The 21003-nt window shown below is 42.3% G+C and overlaps 16 non-coding genes across 16 annotated transcripts; 3 read left to right on the top strand and 13 right to left on the bottom strand.

Moving 5' to 3' along the window:
• Positions 1-763: 763 nt before the first annotated feature.
• trnap-ugg (transfer RNA proline (anticodon UGG)) lies at positions 764-835 on the bottom strand. Its single transcript has one exon. It is a non-coding gene; the product is annotated as a tRNA-Pro (tRNA).
• A 992-nt stretch (positions 836-1827) lies between these two features.
• trnag-ucc (transfer RNA glycine (anticodon UCC)) lies at positions 1828-1899 on the top strand. The gene has a single exon. It is a non-coding gene; the product is annotated as a tRNA-Gly (tRNA).
• A 268-nt stretch (positions 1900-2167) lies between these two features.
• On the bottom strand, positions 2168-2239 carry trnap-ugg (transfer RNA proline (anticodon UGG)). The gene has a single exon. It is a non-coding gene; the product is annotated as a tRNA-Pro (tRNA).
• A 1334-nt stretch (positions 2240-3573) lies between these two features.
• On the bottom strand, positions 3574-3645 carry trnap-ugg (transfer RNA proline (anticodon UGG)). Its single transcript has one exon. It is a non-coding gene; the product is annotated as a tRNA-Pro (tRNA).
• Positions 3646-4974: 1329 nt separating this feature from the next.
• Positions 4975-5046, bottom strand: trnap-ugg (transfer RNA proline (anticodon UGG)). The gene has a single exon. It is a non-coding gene; the product is annotated as a tRNA-Pro (tRNA).
• Positions 5047-6380: 1334 nt separating this feature from the next.
• trnap-ugg (transfer RNA proline (anticodon UGG)) lies at positions 6381-6452 on the bottom strand. The gene has a single exon. It is a non-coding gene; the product is annotated as a tRNA-Pro (tRNA).
• A 1335-nt stretch (positions 6453-7787) lies between these two features.
• Positions 7788-7859, bottom strand: trnap-ugg (transfer RNA proline (anticodon UGG)). The gene has a single exon. It is a non-coding gene; the product is annotated as a tRNA-Pro (tRNA).
• Positions 7860-9195: 1336 nt separating this feature from the next.
• Positions 9196-9267, bottom strand: trnap-ugg (transfer RNA proline (anticodon UGG)). Its single transcript has one exon. It is a non-coding gene; the product is annotated as a tRNA-Pro (tRNA).
• A 1336-nt stretch (positions 9268-10603) lies between these two features.
• On the bottom strand, positions 10604-10675 carry trnap-ugg (transfer RNA proline (anticodon UGG)). Its single transcript has one exon. It is a non-coding gene; the product is annotated as a tRNA-Pro (tRNA).
• A 1337-nt stretch (positions 10676-12012) lies between these two features.
• On the bottom strand, positions 12013-12084 carry trnap-ugg (transfer RNA proline (anticodon UGG)). The gene has a single exon. It is a non-coding gene; the product is annotated as a tRNA-Pro (tRNA).
• Positions 12085-14886: 2802 nt separating this feature from the next.
• On the bottom strand, positions 14887-14958 carry trnap-ugg (transfer RNA proline (anticodon UGG)). Its single transcript has one exon. It is a non-coding gene; the product is annotated as a tRNA-Pro (tRNA).
• A 994-nt stretch (positions 14959-15952) lies between these two features.
• trnag-ucc (transfer RNA glycine (anticodon UCC)) lies at positions 15953-16024 on the top strand. Its single transcript has one exon. It is a non-coding gene; the product is annotated as a tRNA-Gly (tRNA).
• Positions 16025-16297: 273 nt separating this feature from the next.
• On the bottom strand, positions 16298-16369 carry trnap-ugg (transfer RNA proline (anticodon UGG)). Its single transcript has one exon. It is a non-coding gene; the product is annotated as a tRNA-Pro (tRNA).
• A 1338-nt stretch (positions 16370-17707) lies between these two features.
• trnap-ugg (transfer RNA proline (anticodon UGG)) lies at positions 17708-17779 on the bottom strand. Its single transcript has one exon. It is a non-coding gene; the product is annotated as a tRNA-Pro (tRNA).
• Positions 17780-18772: 993 nt separating this feature from the next.
• Positions 18773-18844, top strand: trnag-ucc (transfer RNA glycine (anticodon UCC)). The gene has a single exon. It is a non-coding gene; the product is annotated as a tRNA-Gly (tRNA).
• Positions 18845-19109: 265 nt separating this feature from the next.
• trnap-ugg (transfer RNA proline (anticodon UGG)) lies at positions 19110-19181 on the bottom strand. Its single transcript has one exon. It is a non-coding gene; the product is annotated as a tRNA-Pro (tRNA).
• Positions 19182-21003: the final 1822 nt, after the last annotated feature.

Raw genomic sequence — 21003 nt, 5'->3', positions numbered from 1 at the left:
TTGACCTACAACATCGTATGACCACTCCCTGGAAAGGGGAGACCCTCACGAACACGGTGGTGTTCTCAATTTGTCTCTACGTCCCCCACAAGTGTCAGGGGACTCGTCTGAAGTCGGAACCCTCTATGTGCAAACATCTGTTTGTAGAATCCAAAATCTTTGGGCTACAAACTAATGTGACCCCACTTGTCACAATGTTCTCCGTTTTGCCCTACGTTTTCCACAAGTGTCACGGGACTAATCTGAAGGTAACAGGTACTGATTAAAATGATAGATTTTTTAACCAGGGACCTCTCGCACCCTAAGCCATAATAGTACAACTATACCAACGATCCGTTTGGTCAAAGAATTTTCACTTTCCACAAAAATGACGGTCAGGATATGAATCGATGTCTCCATGTTGCTTACGAGCTTCACATAGCATTGGTGGTATAGTGGTGAGCATAGCTGCCTTCCAAGCAGTTGACCAGGGTTCAATTCCCAGCCAATGCAGAGCATGAGATATTCACTAGGTTTAGGGGCTGGGTGTCATTTCAAGTGTATTACATTGGAATCAATGTCCTTGTTAGTGGAAGTCAGATTTGCTCTTAGTTTTTGCAGGTTTTCTAAATGAAGTGCGATATTGAGCCAACTAGTGAATATCACAATAATAGCGTCCATCGCCTAAACCATTCAGCCACCTCGTCCTGCGCCCAAGAGGTGGCTGTTTGCAACTCAGTGGCCAGAGATCTGCCTGTCTGAGCTTGTTAAAAGATCTGCAAAAGGGCTCATCCGGGATTTGAACCCGGGACCTCTCGCACCCAAAGCGAGAATCATACCCCTAGACCAACGAGCCTTAGACAAGAATAAAATTGTTTTGCTTTCTGCGGCAATTACAATGAGGATATCAATTGTTCTTGTCCATGGTGCTTGGAAAGATTGAACCTCATGTGAGTGTTTGTGCTATACTTGTGAGCATAGCAGTCTTCCAAACTGTTGACCAGGCTTCAGTTCAAATCTTTTGTATTTCATCTGCTGTGTCTTTCACATTCTGTCTTCTTAAGCCGCGACAGCAAACTGATGATGAGTGTTGACAAATGAATATTGAGCAAAATGAGGTCAATTAATATTTTAAAAGAGAAAATGAAAAAATAAAACTTAAAAAGAATGGAGCTCATTTATTTTGAGTCGATTGATGCATCAGTACGTGAATCAAAGTAAACGAACGTAAAAAATACCCATTCAAATCGATCAGTTTTCAACTAGAGAGATTGAAACGCGTCGTATCTGTCTCAAGCCTCCGTAACTGTTTATGTTACAACTCCACATCTGCAATAAATGGTGGTGGAGCTAGAGCGGTGTTTGTCAAACCATGAGACATACCAATAATCGGTATTCTCACAAAAACATCTGTAGCATCTGAACCGTTTGACCTACAACATCGTATGACCACTCCCTGGAAAGGGGAGACCCTCACGAACACGGTGGTGTTCTCAATTTGTCTCTACGTCCCCCACAAGTGTCAGGGGACTCGTCTGAAGTCGGAACCCTCTATGTGCAAACATCTGTTTGTAGAATCCAAAATCTTTGGGCTACAAACTAATGTGACCCCACTTGTCACAATGTTCTCCGTTTTGCCCTACGTTTTCCACAAGTGTCACGGGACTAATCTGAAGGTAACAGGTACTGATTAAAATGATAGATTTTTTAACCAGGGACCTCTCGCACCCTAAGCCATAATAGTACAACTATACCAACGATCCGTTTGGTCAAAGAATTTTCACTTTCCACAAAAATGACGGTCAGGATATGAATCGATGTCTCCATGTTGCTTAAGAGCTTCACATAGCATTGGTGGTATAGTGGTGAGCATAGCTGCCTTCCAAGCAGTTGACCAGGGTTCGATTCCCAGCCAATGCAGAGCATGAGATATTCACTAGGTTTAGGGGCTGGGTGTCATTTCAAGTGTATTACATTGGAATCAATGTCCTTGTTAGTGGAAGTCAGATTTGCTCTTAGTTTTTGCAGGTTTTCTAAATGAAGTGCGATATTGAGCCAACTAGTGAATATCACAATATCAGTCCATCGCCTAAACCATTCAGCCACCTCGTCCTGCGCCCAAGAGGTGGCTGTTTGCAACCAGTGGCCAGAGATCTGCCTGTCTGAGCTTGTTAAAAGATCTGCAAAAGGGCTCATCCGGGATTTGAACCCGGGACCTCTCGCACCCAAAGCGAGAATCATACCCCTAGACCAACGAGCCTTAGACAAGAATAAAATTGTTTTGCTTTCTGCGGCAATTACAATGAGGATATCAATTGTTCTTGTCCATGGTGCTTGGATAGATTGAACCTCATGTGAGTGTTTGTGCTATACTTGTGAGCATAGCAGTCTTCCAAACTGTTGACCAGGCTTCAGTTCAAATCTTTTGTATTTCATCTGCTGTGTCTTTCACATTCTGTCTTCTTAAGCCGCGACAGCAAACTGATGATGAGTGTTGACAAATGAATATTGAGCAAAATGAGGTCAATTAATATTTTAAAAGAGAAAATGAAAAAATAAAACTTAAAAAGAATGGAGCTCATTTATTTTGAGTCGATTGATGCATCAGTACGTGAATCAAAGTAAACGAACGTAAAAAATACCCATTCAAATCGATCAGTTTTCAACTAGAGAGATTGAAACGCGTCGTATCTGTCTCAAGCCTCCGTAACTGTTTATGTTACAACTCCACATCTGCAATAAATGGTGGTGGAGCTAGAGCGGTGTTTGTCAAACCATGAGACATACCAATAATCGGTATTCTCACAAAAACATCTGTAGCATCTGAACCGTTTGACCTACAACATCGTATGACCACTCCCTGGAAAGGGGAGACCCTCACGAACACGGTGGTGTTCTCAATTTGTCTCTACGTCCCCCACAAGTGTCAGGGGACTCGTCTGAAGTCGGAACCCTCTATGTGCAAACATCTGTTTGTAGAATCCAAAATCTTTGGGCTACAAACTAATGTGACCCCACTTGTCACAATGTTCTCCGTTTTGCCCTACGTTTTCCACAAGTGTCACGGGACTAATCTGAAGGTAACAGGTACTGATTAAAATGATAGATTTTTTAACCAGGGACCTCTCGCACCCTAAGCCATAATAGTACAACTATACCAACGATCCGTTTGGTCAAAGAATTTTCACTTTCCACAAAAATGACGGTCAGGATATGAATCGATGTCTCCATGTTGCTTACGAGCTTCACATAGCATTGGTGGTATAGTGGTGAGCATAGCTGCCTTCCAAGCAGTTGACCAGGGTTCAATTCCCAGCCAATGCAGAGCATGAGATATTCACTAGGTTTAGGGGCTGGGTGTCATTTCAAGTGTATTACATTGGAATCAATGTCCTTGTTAGTGGAAGTCAGATTTGCTCTTAGTTTTTGCAGGTTTTCTAAATGAAGTGCGATATTGAGCCAACTAGTGAATATCACAATAATGCGTCCATCGCCTAAACCATTCAGCCACCTCGTCCTGCGCCCAAGAGGTGGCTGTTTGCAACTCAGTGGCCAGAGATCTGCCTGTCTGAGCTTGTTAAAAGATCTGCAAAAGGGCTCATCCGGGATTTGAACCCGGGACCTCTCGCACCCAAAGCGAGAATCATACCCCTAGACCAACGAGCCTTAGACAAGAATAAAATTGTTTTGCTTTCTGCGGCAATTACAATGAGGATATCAATTGTTCTTGTCCATGGTGCTTGGATAGATTGAACCTCATGTGAGTGTTTGTGCTATACTTGTGAGCATAGCAGTCTTCCAAACTGTTGACCAGGCTTCAGTTCAAATCTTTTGTATTTCATCTGCTGTGTCTTTCACATTCTGTCTTCTTAAGCCGCGACAGCAAACTGATGATGAGTGTTGACAAATGAATATTGAGCAAAATGAGGTCAATTAATATTTTAAAAGAGAAAATGAAAAAATAAAACTTAAAAAGAATGGAGCTCATTTATTTTGAGTCGATTGATGCATCAGTACGTGAATCAAAGTAAACGAACGTAAAAATACCCATTCAAATCGATCAGTTTTCAACTAGAGAGATTGAAACGCGTCGTATCTGTCTCAAGCCTCCGTAACTGTTTATGTTACAACTCCACATCTGCAATAAATGGTGGTGGAGCTAGAGCGGTGTTTGTCAAACCATGAGACATACCAATAATCGGTATTCTCACAAAAACATCTGTAGCATCTGAACCGTTTGACCTACAACATCGTATGACCACTCCCTGGAAAGGGGAGACCCTCACGAACACGGTGGTGTTCTCAATTTGTCTCTACGTCCCCCACAAGTGTCAGGGGACTCGTCTGAAGTCGGAACCCTCTATGTGCAAACATCTGTTTGTAGAATCCAAAATCTTTGGGCTACAAACTAATGTGACCCCACTTGTCACAATGTTCTCCGTTTTGCCCTACGTTTTCCACAAGTGTCACGGGACTAATCTGAAGGTAACAGGTACTGATTAAAATGATAGATTTTTTAACCAGGGACCTCTCGCACCCTAAGCCATAATAGTACAACTATACCAACGATCCGTTTGGTCAAAGAATTTTCACTTTCCACAAAAATGACGGTCAGGATATGAATCGATGTCTCCATGTTGCTTAAGAGCTTCACATAGCATTGGTGGTATAGTGGTGAGCATAGCTGCCTTCCAAGCAGTTGACCAGGGTTCAATTCCCAGCCAATGCAGAGCATGAGATATTCACTAGGTTTAGGGGCTGGGTGTCATTTCAAGTGTATTACATTGGAATCAATGTCCTTGTTAGTGGAAGTCAGATTTGCTCTTAGTTTTTGCAGGTTTTCTAAATGAAGTGCGATATTGAGCCAACTAGTGAATATCACTAATGTCCATCGCCTAAACCATTCAGCCACCTCGTCCTGCGCCCAAGAGGTGGCTGTTTGCAACTCAGTGGCCAGAGATCTGCCTGTCTGAGCTTGTTAAAAGATCTGCAAAAGGGCTCATCCGGGATTTGAACCCGGGACCTCTCGCACCCAAAGCGAGAATCATACCCCTAGACCAACGAGCCTTAGACAAGAATAAAATTGTTTTGCTTTCTGCGGCAATTACAATGAGGATATCAATTGTTCTTGTCCATGGTGCTTGGATAGATTGAACCTCATGTGAGTGTTTGTGCTATACTTGTGAGCATAGCAGTCTTCCAAACTGTTGACCAGGCTTCAGTTCAAATCTTTTGTATTTCATCTGCTGTGTCTTTCACATTCTGTCTTCTTAAGCCGCGACAGCAAACTGATGATGAGTGTTGACAAATGAATATTGAGCAAAATGAGGTCAATTAATATTTTAAAAGAGAAAATGAAAAAATAAAACTTAAAAAGAATGGAGCTCATTTATTTTGAGTCGATTGATGCATCAGTACGTGAATCAAAGTAAACGAACGTAAAAAATACCCATTCAAATCGATCAGTTTTCAACTAGAGAGATTGAAACGCGTCGTATCTGTCTCAAGCCTCCGTAACTGTTTATGTTACAACTCCACATCTGCAATAAATGGTGGTGGAGCTAGAGCGGTGTTTGTCAAACCATGAGACATACCAATAATCGGTATTCTCACAAAAACATCTGTAGCATCTGAACCGTTTGACCTACAACATCGTATGACCACTCCCTGGAAAGGGGAGACCCTCACGAACACGGTGGTGTTCTCAATTTGTCTCTACGTCCCCCACAAGTGTCAGGGGACTCGTCTGAAGTCGGAACCCTCTATGTGCAAACATCTGTTTGTAGAATCCAAAATCTTTGGGCTACAAACTAATGTGACCCCACTTGTCACAATGTTCTCCGTTTTGCCCTACGTTTTCCACAAGTGTCACGGGACTAATCTGAAGGTAACAGGTACTGATTAAAATGATAGATTTTTTAACCAGGGACCTCTCGCACCCTAAGCCATAATAGTACAACTATACCAACGATCCGTTTGGTCAAAGAATTTTCACTTTCCACAAAAATGACGGTCAGGATATGAATCGATGTCTCCATGTTGCTTAAGAGCTTCACATAGCATTGGTGGTATAGTGGTGAGCATAGCTGCCTTCCAAGCAGTTGACCAGGGTTCAATTCCCAGCCAATGCAGAGCATGAGATATTCACTAGGTTTAGGGGCTGGGTGTCATTTCAAGTGTATTACATTGGAATCAATGTCCTTGTTAGTGGAAGTCAGATTTGCTCTTAGTTTTTGCAGGTTTTCTAAATGAAGTGCGATATTGAGCCAACTAGTGAATATCACAATAATACGTCCATCGCCTAAACCATTCAGCCACCTCGTCCTGCGCCCAAGAGGTGGCTGTTTGCAACTCAGTGGCCAGAGATCTGCCTGTCTGAGCTTGTTAAAAGATCTGCAAAAGGGCTCATCCGGGATTTGAACCCGGGACCTCTCGCACCCAAAGCGAGAATCATACCCCTAGACCAACGAGCCTTAGACAAGAATAAAATTGTTTTGCTTTCTGCGGCAATTACAATGAGGATATCAATTGTTCTTGTCCATGGTGCTTGGATAGATTGAACCTCATGTGAGTGTTTGTGCTATACTTGTGAGCATAGCAGTCTTCCAAACTGTTGACCAGGCTTCAGTTCAAATCTTTTGTATTTCATCTGCTGTGTCTTTCACATTCTGTCTTCTTAAGCCGCGACAGCAAACTGATGATGAGTGTTGACAAATGAATATTGAGCAAAATGAGGTCAATTAATATTTTAAAAGAGAAAATGAAAAAATAAAACTTAAAAAGAATGGAGCTCATTTATTTTGAGTCGATTGATGCATCAGTACGTGAATCAAAGTAAACGAACGTAAAAAATACCCATTCAAATCGATCAGTTTTCAACTAGAGAGATTGAAACGCGTCGTATCTGTCTCAAGCCTCCGTAACTGTTTATGTTACAACTCCACATCTGCAATAAATGGTGGTGGAGCTAGAGCGGTGTTTGTCAAACCATGAGACATACCAATAATCGGTATTCTCACAAAAACATCTGTAGCATCTGAACCGTTTGACCTACAACATCGTATGACCACTCCCTGGAAAGGGGAGACCCTCACGAACACGGTGGTGTTCTCAATTTGTCTCTACGTCCCCCACAAGTGTCAGGGGACTCGTCTGAAGTCGGAACCCTCTATGTGCAAACATCTGTTTGTAGAATCCAAAATCTTTGGGCTACAAACTAATGTGACCCCACTTGTCACAATGTTCTCCGTTTTGCCCTACGTTTTCCACAAGTGTCACGGGACTAATCTGAAGGTAACAGGTACTGATTAAAATGATAGATTTTTTAACCAGGGACCTCTCGCACCCTAAGCCATAATAGTACAACTATACCAACGATCCGTTTGGTCAAAGAATTTTCACTTTCCACAAAAATGACGGTCAGGATATGAATCGATGTCTCCATGTTGCTTAAGAGCTTCACATAGCATTGGTGGTATAGTGGTGAGCATAGCTGCCTTCCAAGCAGTTGACCAGGGTTCAATTCCCAGCCAATGCAGAGCATGAGATATTCACTAGGTTTAGGGGCTGGGTGTCATTTCAAGTGTATTACATTGGAATCAATGTCCTTGTTAGTGGAAGTCAGATTTGCTCTTAGTTTTTGCAGGTTTTCTAAATGAAGTGCGATATTGAGCCAACTAGTGAATATCACAATAGATAGCGTCCATCGCCTAAACCATTCAGCCACCTCGTCCTGCGCCCAAGAGGTGGCTGTTTGCAACCAGTGGCCAGAGATCTGCCTGTCTGAGCTTGTTAAAAGATCTGCAAAAGGGCTCATCCGGGATTTGAACCCGGGACCTCTCGCACCCAAAGCGAGAATCATACCCCTAGACCAACGAGCCTTAGACAAGAATAAAATTGTTTTGCTTTCTGCGGCAATTACAATGAGGATATCAATTGTTCTTGTCCATGGTGCTTGGATAGATTGAACCTCATGTGAGTGTTTGTGCTATACTTGTGAGCATAGCAGTCTTCCAAACTGTTGACCAGGCTTCAGTTCAAATCTTTTGTATTTCATCTGCTGTGTCTTTCACATTCTGTCTTCTTAAGCCGCGACAGCAAACTGATGATGAGTGTTGACAAATGAATATTGAGCAAAATGAGGTCAATTAATATTTTAAAAGAGAAAATGAAAAAATAAAACTTAAAAAGAATGGAGCTCATTTATTTTGAGTCGATTGATGCATCAGTACGTGAATCAAAGTAAACGAACGTAAAAAATACCCATTCAAATCGATCAGTTTTCAACTAGAGAGATTGAAACGCGTCGTATCTGTCTCAAGCCTCCGTAACTGTTTATGTTACAACTCCACATCTGCAATAAATGGTGGTGGAGCTAGAGCGGTGTTTGTCAAACCATGAGACATACCAATAATCGGTATTCTCACAAAAACATCTGTAGCATCTGAACCGTTTGACCTACAACATCGTATGACCACTCCCTGGAAAGGGGAGACCCTCACGAACACGGTGGTGTTCTCAATTTGTCTCTACGTCCCCCACAAGTGTCAGGGGACTCGTCTGAAGTCGGAACCCTCTATGTGCAAACATCTGTTTGTAGAATCCAAAATCTTTGGGCTACAAACTAATGTGACCCCACTTGTCACAATGTTCTCCGTTTTGCCCTACGTTTTCCACAAGTGTCACGGGACTAATCTGAAGGTAACAGGTACTGATTAAAATGATAGATTTTTTAACCAGGGACCTCTCGCACCCTAAGCCATAATAGTACAACTATACCAACGATCCGTTTGGTCAAAGAATTTTCACTTTCCACAAAAATGACGGTCAGGATATGAATCGATGTCTCCATGTTGCTTAAGAGCTTCACATAGCATTGGTGGTATAGTGGTGAGCATAGCTGCCTTCCAAGCAGTTGACCAGGGTTCAATTCCCAGCCAATGCAGAGCATGAGATATTCACTAGGTTTAGGGGCTGGGTGTCATTTCAAGTGTATTACATTGGAATCAATGTCCTTGTTAGTGGAAGTCAGATTTGCTCTTAGTTTTTGCAGGTTTTCTAAATGAAGTGCGATATTGAGCCAACTAGTGAATATCACAATAATACGCGTCCATCGCCTAAACCATTCAGCCACCTCGTCCTGCGCCCAAGAGGTGGCTGTTTGCAACTCAGTGGCCAGAGATCTGCCTGTCTGAGCTTGTTAAAAGATCTGCAAAAGGGCTCATCCGGGATTTGAACCCGGGACCTCTCGCACCCAAAGCGAGAATCATACCCCTAGACCAACGAGCCTTAGACAAGAATAAAATTGTTTTGCTTTCTGCGGCAATTACAATGAGGATATCAATTGTTCTTGTCCATGGTGCTTGGATAGATTGAACCTCATGTGAGTGTTTGTGCTATACTTGTGAGCATAGCAGTCTTCCAAACTGTTGACCAGGCTTCAGTTCAAATCTTTTGTATTTCATCTGCTGTGTCTTTCACATTCTGTCTTCTTAAGCCGCGACAGCAAACTGATGATGAGTGTTGACAAATGAATATTGAGCAAAATGAGGTCAATTAATATTTTAAAAGAGAAAATGAAAAAATAAAACTTAAAAAGAATGGAGCTCATTTATTTTGAGTCGATTGATGCATCAGTACGTGAATCAAAGTAAACGAACGTAAAAAATACCCATTCAAATCGATCAGTTTTCAACTAGAGAGATTGAAACGCGTCGTATCTGTCTCAAGCCTCCGTAACTGTTTATGTTACAACTCCACATCTGCAATAAATGGTGGTGGAGCTAGAGCGGTGTTTGTCAAACCATGAGACATACCAATAATCGGTATTCTCACAAAAACATCTGTAGCATCTGAACCGTTTGACCTACAACATCGTATGACCACTCCCTGGAAAGGGGAGACCCTCACGAACACGGTGGTGTTCTCAATTTGTCTCTACGTCCCCCACAAGTGTCAGGGGACTCGTCTGAAGTCGGAACCCTCTATGTGCAAACATCTGTTTGTAGAATCCAAAATCTTTGGGCTACAAACTAATGTGACCCCACTTGTCACAATGTTCTCCGTTTTGCCCTACGTTTTCCACAAGTGTCACGGGACTAATCTGAAGGTAACAGGTACTGATTAAAATGATAGATTTTTTAACCAGGGACCTCTCGCACCCTAAGCCATAATAGTACAACTATACCAACGATCCGTTTGGTCAAAGAATTTTCACTTTCCACAAAAATGACGGTCAGGATATGAATCGATGTCTCCATGTTGCTTAAGAGCTTCACATAGCATTGGTGGTATAGTGGTGAGCATAGCTGCCTTCCAAGCAGTTGACCAGGGTTCAATTCCCAGCCAATGCAGAGCATGAGATATTCACTAGGTTTAGGGGCTGGGTGTCATTTCAAGTGTATTACATTGGAATCAATGTCCTTGTTAGTGGAAGTCAGATTTGCTCTTAGTTTTTGCAGGTTTTCTAAATGAAGTGCGATATTGAGCCAACTAGTGAATATCACAATAGATAGCAGTCCATCGCCTAAACCATTCAGCCACCTCGTCCTGCGCCCAAGAGGTGGCTGTTTGCAACCAGTGGCCAGAGATCTGCCTGTCTGAGCTTGTTAAAAGATCTGCAAAAGGGCTCATCCGGGATTTGAACCCGGGACCTCTCGCACCCAAAGCGAGAATCATACCCCTAGACCAACGAGCCTTAGACAAGAATAAAATTGTTTTGCTTTCTGCGGCAATTACAATGAGGATATCAATTGTTCTTGTCCATGGTGCTTGGATAGATTGAACCTCATGTGAGTGTTTGTGCTATACTTGTGAGCATAGCAGTCTTCCAAACTGTTGACCAGGCTTCAGTTCAAATCTTTTGTATTTCATCTGCTGTGTCTTTCACATTCTGTCTTCTTAAGCCGCGACAGCAAACTGATGATGAGTGTTGACAAATGAATATTGAGCAAAATGAGGTCAATTAATATTTTAAAAGAGAAAATGAAAAATAAAACTTAAAAAGAATGGAGCTCATTTATTTTGAGTCGATTGATGCATCAGTACGTGAATCAAAGTAAACGAACGTAAAAAATACCCATTCAAATCGATCAGTTTTCAACTAGAGAGATTGAAACGCGTCGTATCTGTCTCAAGCCTCCGTAACTGTTTATGTTACAACTCCACATCTGCAATAAATGGTGGTGGAGCTAGAGCGGTGTTTGTCAAACCATGAGACATACCAATAATCGGTATTCTCACAAAAACATCTGTAGCATCTGAACCGTTTGACCTACAACATCGTATGACCACTCCCTGGAAAGGGGAGACCCTCACGAACACGGTGGTGTTCTCAATTTGTCTCTACGTCCCCCACAAGTGTCAGGGGACTCGTCTGAAGTCGGAACCCTCTATGTGCAAACATCTGTTTGTAGAATCCAAAATCTTTGGGCTACAAACTAATGTGACCCCACTTGTCACAATGTTCTCCGTTTTGCCCTACGTTTTCCACAAGTGTCACGGGACTAATCTGAAGGTAACAGGTACTGATTAAAATGATAGATTTTTTAACCAGGGACCTCTCGCACCCTAAGCCATAATAGTACAACTATACCAACGATCCGTTTGGTCAAAGAATTTTCACTTTCCACAAAAATGACGGTCAGGATATGAATCGATGTCTCCATGTTGCTTAAGAGCTTCACATAGCATTGGTGGTATAGTGGTGAGCATAGCTGCCTTCCAAGCAGTTGACCAGGGTTCAATTCCCAGCCAATGCAGAGCATGAGATATTCACTAGGTTTAGGGGCTGGGTGTCATTTCAAGTGTATTACATTGGAATCAATGTCCTTGTTAGTGGAAGTCAGATTTGCTCTTAGTTTTTGCAGGTTTTCTAAATGAAGTGCGATATTGAGCCAACTAGTGAATATCACAATAGATACGCAGTCCATCGCCTAAACCATTCAGCCACCTCGTCCTGCGCCCAAGAGGTGGCTGTTTGCAACTCAGTGGCCAGAGATCTGCCTGTCTGAGCTTGTTAAAAGATCTGCAAAAGGGCTCATCCGGGATTTGAACCCGGGACCTCTCGCACCCAAAGCGAGAATCATACCCCTAGACCAACGAGCCTTAGACAAGAATAAAATTGTTTTGCTTTCTGCGGCAATTACAATGAGGATATCAATTGTTCTTGTCCATGGTGCTTGGATAGATTGAACCTCATGTGAGTGTTTGTGCTATACTTGTGAGCATAGCAGTCTTCCAAACTGTTGACCAGGCTTCAGTTCAAATCTTTTGTATTTCATCTGCTGTGTCTTTCACATTCTGTCTTCTTAAGCCGCGACAGCAAACTGATGATGAGTGTTGACAAATGAATATTGAGCAAAATGAGGTCAATTAATATTTTAAAAGAGAAAATGAAAAAATAAAACTTAAAAAGAATGGAGCTCATTTATTTTGAGTCGATTGATGCATCAGTACGTGAATCAAAGTAAACGAACGTAAAAAATACCCATTCAAATCGATCAGTTTTCAACTAGAGAGATTGAAACGCGTCGTATCTGTCTCAAGCCTCCGTAACTGTTTATGTTACAACTCCACATCTGCAATAAATGGTGGTGGAGCTAGAGCGGTGTTTGTCAAACCATGAGACATACCAATAATCGGTATTCTCACAAAAACATCTGTAGCATCTGAACCGTTTGACCTACAACATCGTATGACCACTCCCTGGAAAGGGGAGACCCTCACGAACACGGTGGTGTTCTCAATTTGTCTCTACGTCCCCCACAAGTGTCAGGGGACTCGTCTGAAGTCGGAACCCTCTATGTGCAAACATCTGTTTGTAGAATCCAAAATCTTTGGGCTACAAACTAATGTGACCCCACTTGTCACAATGTTCTCCGTTTTGCCCTACGTTTTCCACAAGTGTCACGGGACTAATCTGAAGGTAACAGGTACTGATTAAAATGATAGATTTTTTAACCAGGGACCTCTCGCACCCTAAGCCATAATAGTACAACTATACCAACGATCCGTTTGGTCAAAGAATTTTCACTTTCCACAAAAATGACGGTCAGGATATGAATCGATGTCTCCATGTTGCTTAAGAGCTTCACATAGCATTGGTGGTATAGTGGTGAGCATAGCTGCCTTCCAAGCAGTTGACCAGGGTTCAATTCCCAGCCAATGCAGAGCATGAGATATTCACTAGGTTTAGGGGCTGGGTGTCATTTCAAGTGTATTACATTGGAATCAATGTCCTTGTTAGTGGAAGTCAGATTTGCTCTTAGTTTTTGCAGGTTTTCTAAATGAAGTGCGATATTGAGCCAACTAGTGAATATCACAATAGATACGCAGTCCATCGCCTAAACCATTCAGCCACCTCGTCCTGCGCCCAAGAGGTGGCTGTTTGCAACCAGTGGCCAGAGATCTGCCTGTCTGAGCTTGTTAACCTGTTGGGTCTAGGGGGCAGCATTTGCACGTCTGGATAAAAAAAATGTACCCGATTTAATCTGGTTACTAATCCTACCCAGTAACTAGAATATGCATATACTTATTACATATGGATAGAAAACACCCTAAATTTTCCAAAACTGTTTGAATGGTGTCTGTGAGTATAACAGAACTCATTTGGCAGGTCAAAACCCTGAGAGATTCCTTTACAGGAAGTGGCCTGTCTGACCATTTCTGGAACTTCTTTGCCATCTCTATCATTTACTAAGGATCTCTGCTCTAACGTGACACTTCCCACGTCGTCCATAGGCTCTCATAGCCCGGGAAAAAGAGAATGTCGTCATTCCAGCCCCAGGCTGAAACACATTATCGCCTTTCTCAAGTGGCCCATCAAGAGACACTAGCTTATGCGCGTGACCCCGACCGCCCCCGCCTTTGGGATTTTTTTCCTCTGTTTGCCGAAAAGGAGATTCCCTGTCGGAATTTTATCGCTTTTCTACGAGAAAAATGACGTAAAAATTGATTTTAAACAGCGGTTGACATGCTTCGACGTACGGCAATTGAATACTTTGAATTTTATTGTCAGGAATTGCGCCAAGCGCGACACTTCTTTACTATTTCGGATAGTGTCTGGAACGCACGAACAAAACGCCGCTATTCGGATATAACGATGGATTATTTTGGACCAAACCAACATTTGTTATTGAAGTAGACGTCCTGGGTGTGCATTCTGACGAAGACAACAAAAGGTAATGACATTTTTATAATAGTAAATATGATTATGGTGAGTGCTAAACTTGCCGGGTGTCTAAATAGCGAGCCCGTGATGCCTGGGCTATATACTTAGAATATTGCAAAATGTGCTTTCACCAAAAAGCTATTTTAAAATCGGACATATCGAGTGCATAGAGGAGGTCTGTATCTATAATTCTTAAAATAATTGTTATGCTTTTTGTGAACGTTTATCGTGAGTAATTTAGTAAAATGTTAGCGAATTCCCCGTAAGTTTGCGGGGGTATGCTAGTTCTGAACGTCACATGCTAATGTAAAAAGCTGGTTTTTGATATAAATATGAACTTGATTGAACAAAACATGCATGTATTGTATAACATAATGTCCTAGGGTTGTCATCTGATGAAGATCATCAAAGGTGAGTGCTGCATTTAGCTGTCTTCTGGGTTTTGGTGACATTATATGCTGGCTTGAAAAATGGGTGTCTGATTATTTCTGGCTTGGTACTCTGCTGACATAATCTAATGTTTTGCTTTCGTTGTAAAGCCTTTTTGAAATCGGACAGTGTGGTTAGATTAACGAGAGTCTTATCTTTAAATGGCTGTAAAATAGTCATATGTTTGAGAAATTGAAGTAATAGGATTTTGAAGATTTTGAAAATCGCGCCACAGGCTGGCAGTGGATGTTACGTAGGTGGGACGAATTCGTCCCGCCGGTCCCATAGAGGTTAAAAGATCTGCAAAAGGGCTCATCCGGGATTTGAACCCGGGACCTCTCGCACCCAAAGCGAGAATCATACCCCTAGACCAACGAGCCTTAGACAAGAATAAAATTGTTTTGCTTTCTGCGGCAATTACAATGAGGATATCAATTGTTCTTGTCCATGGTGCTTGGATAGATTGAACCTCATGTGAGTGTTTGTGCTATACTTGTGAGCATAGCAGTCTTCCAAACTGTTGACCAGGCTTCAGTTCAAATCTTTTGTATTTCATCTGCTGTGTCTTTCACATTCTGTCTTCTTAAGCCGCGACAGCAAACTGATGATGAGTGTTGACAAATGAATATTGAGCAAAATGAGGTCAATTAATATTTTAAAAGAGAAAATGAAAAAATAAAACTTCAAAAAGAATGGAGCTCATTTATTTTGAGTCGATTGATGCATCAGTACGTGAATCAAAGTAAACGAACGTAAAAAATACCCATTCAAATCGATCAGTTTTCAACTAGAGAGATTGAAACGCGTCGTATCTGTCTCAATCCTCCATAACTGTTTATGTTACACCTCCACATCTGCAATAAATGGTGGTGGAGCTAGAGCGGTGTTTGTCAAACCATGAGACATACCAATAATCGGTCTTCTCACAAAAACATCTGTAGCATCTGAACCGTTTGACCTACAACATCGTATGACCACTCCCTGGAAAGGGGAGACCCTCACGAACACGGTGGTGTTCTCAATTTGTCTCTACGTCCCCCCACAACTGTCAGGGGACTCGTCTGAAGTCGGAACCCTCTATGTGCAAACTTCTGTTTGTAGAATCCAAAATCTTTGGGCTACAAACTAATGTGACCCCACTTGTCACAATGTTCTCCGTTTTGCCCTACGTTTTCCACAAGTGTCACGGGACTAATCTGAAGGTAACAGGTACTGATTAAAATGATAGATTTTTTAACCAGGGACCTCTCGCACCCTAAGCCATAATAGTACAACTATACCAACGATCCGTTTGGTCAAAGAATTTTCACTTTCCACAAAAATGACGGTCAGGATATGAATCGATGTCTCCATGTTGCTTACGAGCTTCACATAGCATTGGTGGTATAGTGGTGAGCATAGCTGCCTTCCAAGCAGTTGACCAGGGTTCGATTCCCAGCCAATGCAGAGCATGAGATATTCACTAGGTTTAGGGGCTGGGTGTCATTTCAAGTGTATTACATTGGAATAAATGTCCTTGTTCGTGGAAGTCAGATTTGCTCTTCGTTTTTGCAGGTTTTCTAAATGAAGTGCGATATTGAGCCAACTAGTGAATATCACAATAGATACGCAGTCCATCGCCTAAACCATTCAGCCACCTCGTCCTGCGCCCAAGAGGTGGCTGTTTGCAACCAGTGGCCAGAGATCTGCCTGTCTGAGCTTGTTAAAAGATCTGCAAAAGGGCTCATCCGGGATTTGAACGCGGGACCTCTCGCACCCAAAGCGAGAATCATACCCCTAGACCAACGAGCCTTAGACAAGAATAAAATTGTTTTGCTTTCTGCGGCAATTACAATGAGGATATCAATTGTTCTTGTCCATGGTGCTTGGAAAGATTGAACCTCATGTGAGTGTTTGTGCTATACTTGTGAGCATAGCAGTCTTCCAAACTGTTGACCAGGCTTCAGTTCAAATCTTTTGTATTTCATCTGCTGTGTCTTTCACATTCTGTCTTCTTAAGCCGCGACAGCAAACTGATGATGAGTGTTGACAAATGAATATTGAGCAAAATGAGGTCAATTAATATTTTAAAAGAGAAAATGAAAAAATAAAACTTCAAAAAGAATGGAGCTCATTTATTTTGAGTCGATTGATGCATCAGTACGTGAATCAAAGTAAACGAACGTAAAAAATACCCATTCAAATCGATCAGTTTTCAACTAGAGAGATTGAAACGCGTCGTATCTGTCTCAATCCTCCATAACTGTTTATGTTACACCTCCACATCTGCAATAAATGGTGGTGGAGCTAGAGCGGTGTTTGTCAAACCATGAGACATACCAATAATCGGTATTCTCACAAAAACATCTGTAGCATCTGAACCGTTTGACCTACAACATCGTATGACCACTCCCTGGAAAGGGGAGACCCTCACAAACACGGTGGTGTTCTCAATTTGTCTCTACGTCCCCCACAACTGTCAGGGGACTCGTCTGGAGTCGGAACCCTCTATGTGCCAACTTCTGTTTGTAGAATCCAAAATCTTTGGGCTACAAACTAATGTGACCCCACTTGTCACAATGTTCTCCGTTTTGCCCTACGTTTTCCACAAGTGTCACGGGACTAATCTGAAGGTAACAGGTACTGATTAAAATGATAGATTTTTTAACCAGGGACCTCTCGCACCCTAAGCCATAATAGTACAACTATACCAACGATCCGTTTGGTCAAAGTATTTTCACTTTCCACAAAAATGACGGCCAGGATATGAATCGATGTCTCCATGTTGCTTACGGGCTATACATAGCATTGGTGGTATTGTGGTGAGCATAGCTGCCTTCCAAGCAGTTGACCCGGGTTCAATTCCTGCCCAATGCAGAGCATGAGATATTCACTAGTTTTAGGGGCTGGGTGTCATTTCAAGTGTATTACATTGGAATCAATGTCCTTGTTCGTGGAAGTCAGATTTGCTCTGCGTTTTTGTAGGTTTTCTAAATGAAGTGCGATATTGAGCCAACTAGTGAATATCACAATAGATACGGAGTCCATCGACTAAACCATTCAGCCACCTCGTCCTACGCCCAAGAGGTGGCTGTTTGCAACCAGTGGCCAGAGATCTGCCTGTCTGAGCTTGTTAAAAGATCTGCAAAAGGGCTCATCCGGGACTTGAACCCGGGACCTCTCGCACCCAAAGCGAGAATCATACCCCTAGACCAACGAGCCTTAGACAAGAATAAAATTGTTTTGCTTTCTGCGGCAATTACAATGAGGATATCAATTGTTCTTGTCCATGGTGCTTGGAAAGATTGAACCTCATGTGAGTGTTTGTGCTATACTTGTGAGCATAGCAGTCTTCCAAACTGTTGACCAGGCTTCAGTTCAAATCTTTTGTATTTCATCTGCTGTGTCTTTCACATTCTGTCTTCTTAAGCCGCGACAGCAAACTGATGATGAGTGTTGACAAATGAATATTGAGCAAAATGAGGTCAATTAATATTTTAAAAGAGAAAATGAAAAAATAAAACTTCAAAAAGAATGGAGCTCATTTATTTTGAGTCGATTGATGCATCAGTACGTGAATCAAAGTAAACGAACGTAAAAAATACCCATTCAAATCGATCAGTTTTCAACTAGAGAGATTGAAACGCGTCGTATCTGTCTCAAGCCTCCATAACTGTTTATGTTACACCTCCACATCTGCAATAAATGGTGGTGGAGCTAGAGCGGTGTTTGTCAAACCATGAGACATACCAATAATCGGTCTTCTCACAAAAACATCTGTAGCATCTGAACCGTTTGACCTACAACATCGTATGACCACTCCCTGGAAAGGGGAGACCCTCACGAACACGGTGGTGTTCTCAATTTGTCTCTACGTCCCCCACAACTGTCAGGGGACTCGTCTGGAGTCGGAACCCTCTATGTGCCAACTTCTGTTTGTAGAATCCAAAATCTTTGGGCTACAAACTAATGTGACCCCACTTGTCACAATGTTCTCCGTTTTGCCCTACGTTTTCCACAAGTGTCACGGGACTAATCTGAAGGTAACAGGTACTGATTAAAATGATAGATTTTTTAACCAGGGACCTCTCGCACCCTAAGCCATAATAGTACAACTATACCAACGATCCGTTTGGTCAAAGTATTTTCACTTTCCACAAAAATGACGGCCAGGATATGAATCGATGTCTCCATGTTGCTTACGAGCTATACATAGCATTGGTGGTATAGTGGTGAGCATAGCTGCCTTCCAAGCAGTTGACCCGGGTTCAATTCCTGGCCAATGCAGAGCATGAGATATTCACTAGTTTTAGGGGCTGGGTGTCATTTCAAGTGTATTACATTGGAATCAATGTCCTTGTTCGTGGAAGTCAGATTTGCTCTTAGTTTTTGCAGGTTTTCTAAATGAAGTGCGATATTGAGCCAACTAGTGAATATCCAATATCGTCATCGCCTAAACCATTCAGCCACCTCGTCCTGCGCCCAAGAGGTGGCTGTTTGCAACCAGTGGCCAGAGATCTGCCTGTCTGAGCTTGTTAAAAGATCTGCAAAAGGGCTCATCCGGGATTTGAACCCGGGACCTCTCGCACCCAAAGCGAGAATCATACCCCTAGACCAACGAGCCTTAGACAAGAATAAAATTGTTTTGCTTTCTGCGGCAATTACAATGAGGATATCAATTGTTCTTGTCCATGGTGCTTGGAAAGATTGAACCTCATGTGAGTGTTTGTGCTATACTTGTGAGCATAGCAGTCTTCCAAACTGTTGACCAGGCTTCAGTTCAAATCTTTTGTATTTCATCTGCTGTGTCTTTCACATTCTGTCTTCTTAAGCCGCGACAGCAAACTGATGATGAGTGTTGACAAATGAATATTGAGCAAAATGAGGTCAATTAATATTTTAAAAGAGAAAATGAAAAAATAAAACTTAAAAAAGAATGGAGCTCATTTATTTTGAGTCGATTGATGCATCAGTACGTGAATCAAAGTAAACGAACGTAAAAAATACCCATTCAAATCGATCAGTTTTCAACTAGAGAGATTGAAACGCGTCGTATCTGTCTCAAGCCTCCATAACTGTTTATGTTACACCTCCACATCTGCAATAAATGGTGGTGGAGCTAGAGCGGTGTTTGTCAAACCATGAGACATACCAATAATCGGTCTTCTCACAAAAACATCTGTAGCATCTGAACCGTTTGACCTACAACATCGTATGACCACTCCCTGGAAAGGGGAGACCCTCACGAACACGGTGGTGTTCTCAATTTGTCTCTACGTCCCCCACAAGTGTCAGGGGACTCGTCTGAAGTCGGAACCCTCTATGTGCAAACATCTGTTTGTAGAATCCAAAATCTTTGGGCTACAAACTAATGTGACCCCACTTGTCACAATGTTCTCCGTTTTGCCCTACGTTTTCCACAAGTGTCACGGGACTAATCTGAAGGTAACAGGTACTGATTAAAATGATAGATTTTTTAACCAGGGACCTCTCGCACCCTAAGCCATAATAGTACAACTATACCAACGATCCGTTTGGTCAAAGAATTTTCACTTTCCACAAAAATGACGGTCAGGATATGAATCGATGTCTCCATGTTGCTTACGAGCTTCGCATAGCATTGGTGGTATAGTGGTGAGCATAGCTGCCTTCCAAGCAATTGACCCGGGTTCGATTCTCGGCCAATGCAGAGCATGAGATATTCACTAGTTTTAGGGGCTGGGTGTCATTTCAAGTGTATTACATTGGAATCAATGTCCTTGTTCGTGGAAGTCAGATTTGCTCTTCGTTTTTGTAGGTTTTCTAAATGAAGTGCGATATTGAGCCAACTAGTGAATATCACAATAGATACGGAGTCCATCGCCTAAACCATTCAGCCACCTCGTCCTGCGCCCAAGAGGTGGCTGTTTGCAACCAGTGGCCAGAGATCTGCCTGTCTGAGCTTGTTAAAACCTGTTAGGGCTAGGGGGCAGCATTGACACGGCTGGATAAAAAACATACCCGATTTAATCTGGTTACCACTCCTACTCAGTAACTAGAATATGCATATACTTATTACATATGGATAGAAAACACCCTAAATTTTCTAAAACTGTTTGAATGGTGTCTGTGAGTATAACAGAACTCAAATGGCAGGTCAAAACCTGAGAGATTCCTTTACAGGAAGTGGCCTGTCTGACCATTTCTGGAACTTCTTTGCCATCTCTATCATTTACTAAGGATCTCTGCTCTAACGTGACACTTCCCACGTCGTCCATAGGCTCTCATAGCCCGGGAAAAAAGAGAATGTCGTCATTCCAGCCCCAGGCTGAAACACATTATCGCCTTTCTCAAGTGGCCCATCAAGAGACACTAGCTTATGCGCGTGACCCCGACCGCCCCGCCTTTGGGATTTTTTTCCTCTGTTTGCCGAAAAGGAGATTCCCTGTCGGAATTTTACCGCTTTC

This window comes from Salmo salar, unplaced genomic scaffold (assembly GCF_905237065.1).
Source record: "Salmo salar unplaced genomic scaffold, Ssal_v3.1, whole genome shotgun sequence".
NCBI lineage: Eukaryota > Metazoa > Chordata > Actinopteri > Salmoniformes > Salmonidae > Salmo > Salmo salar.
Note: the sequence above shows the minus strand (reverse complement) of the source record. Positions and strands in the feature narration are given on the sequence as shown.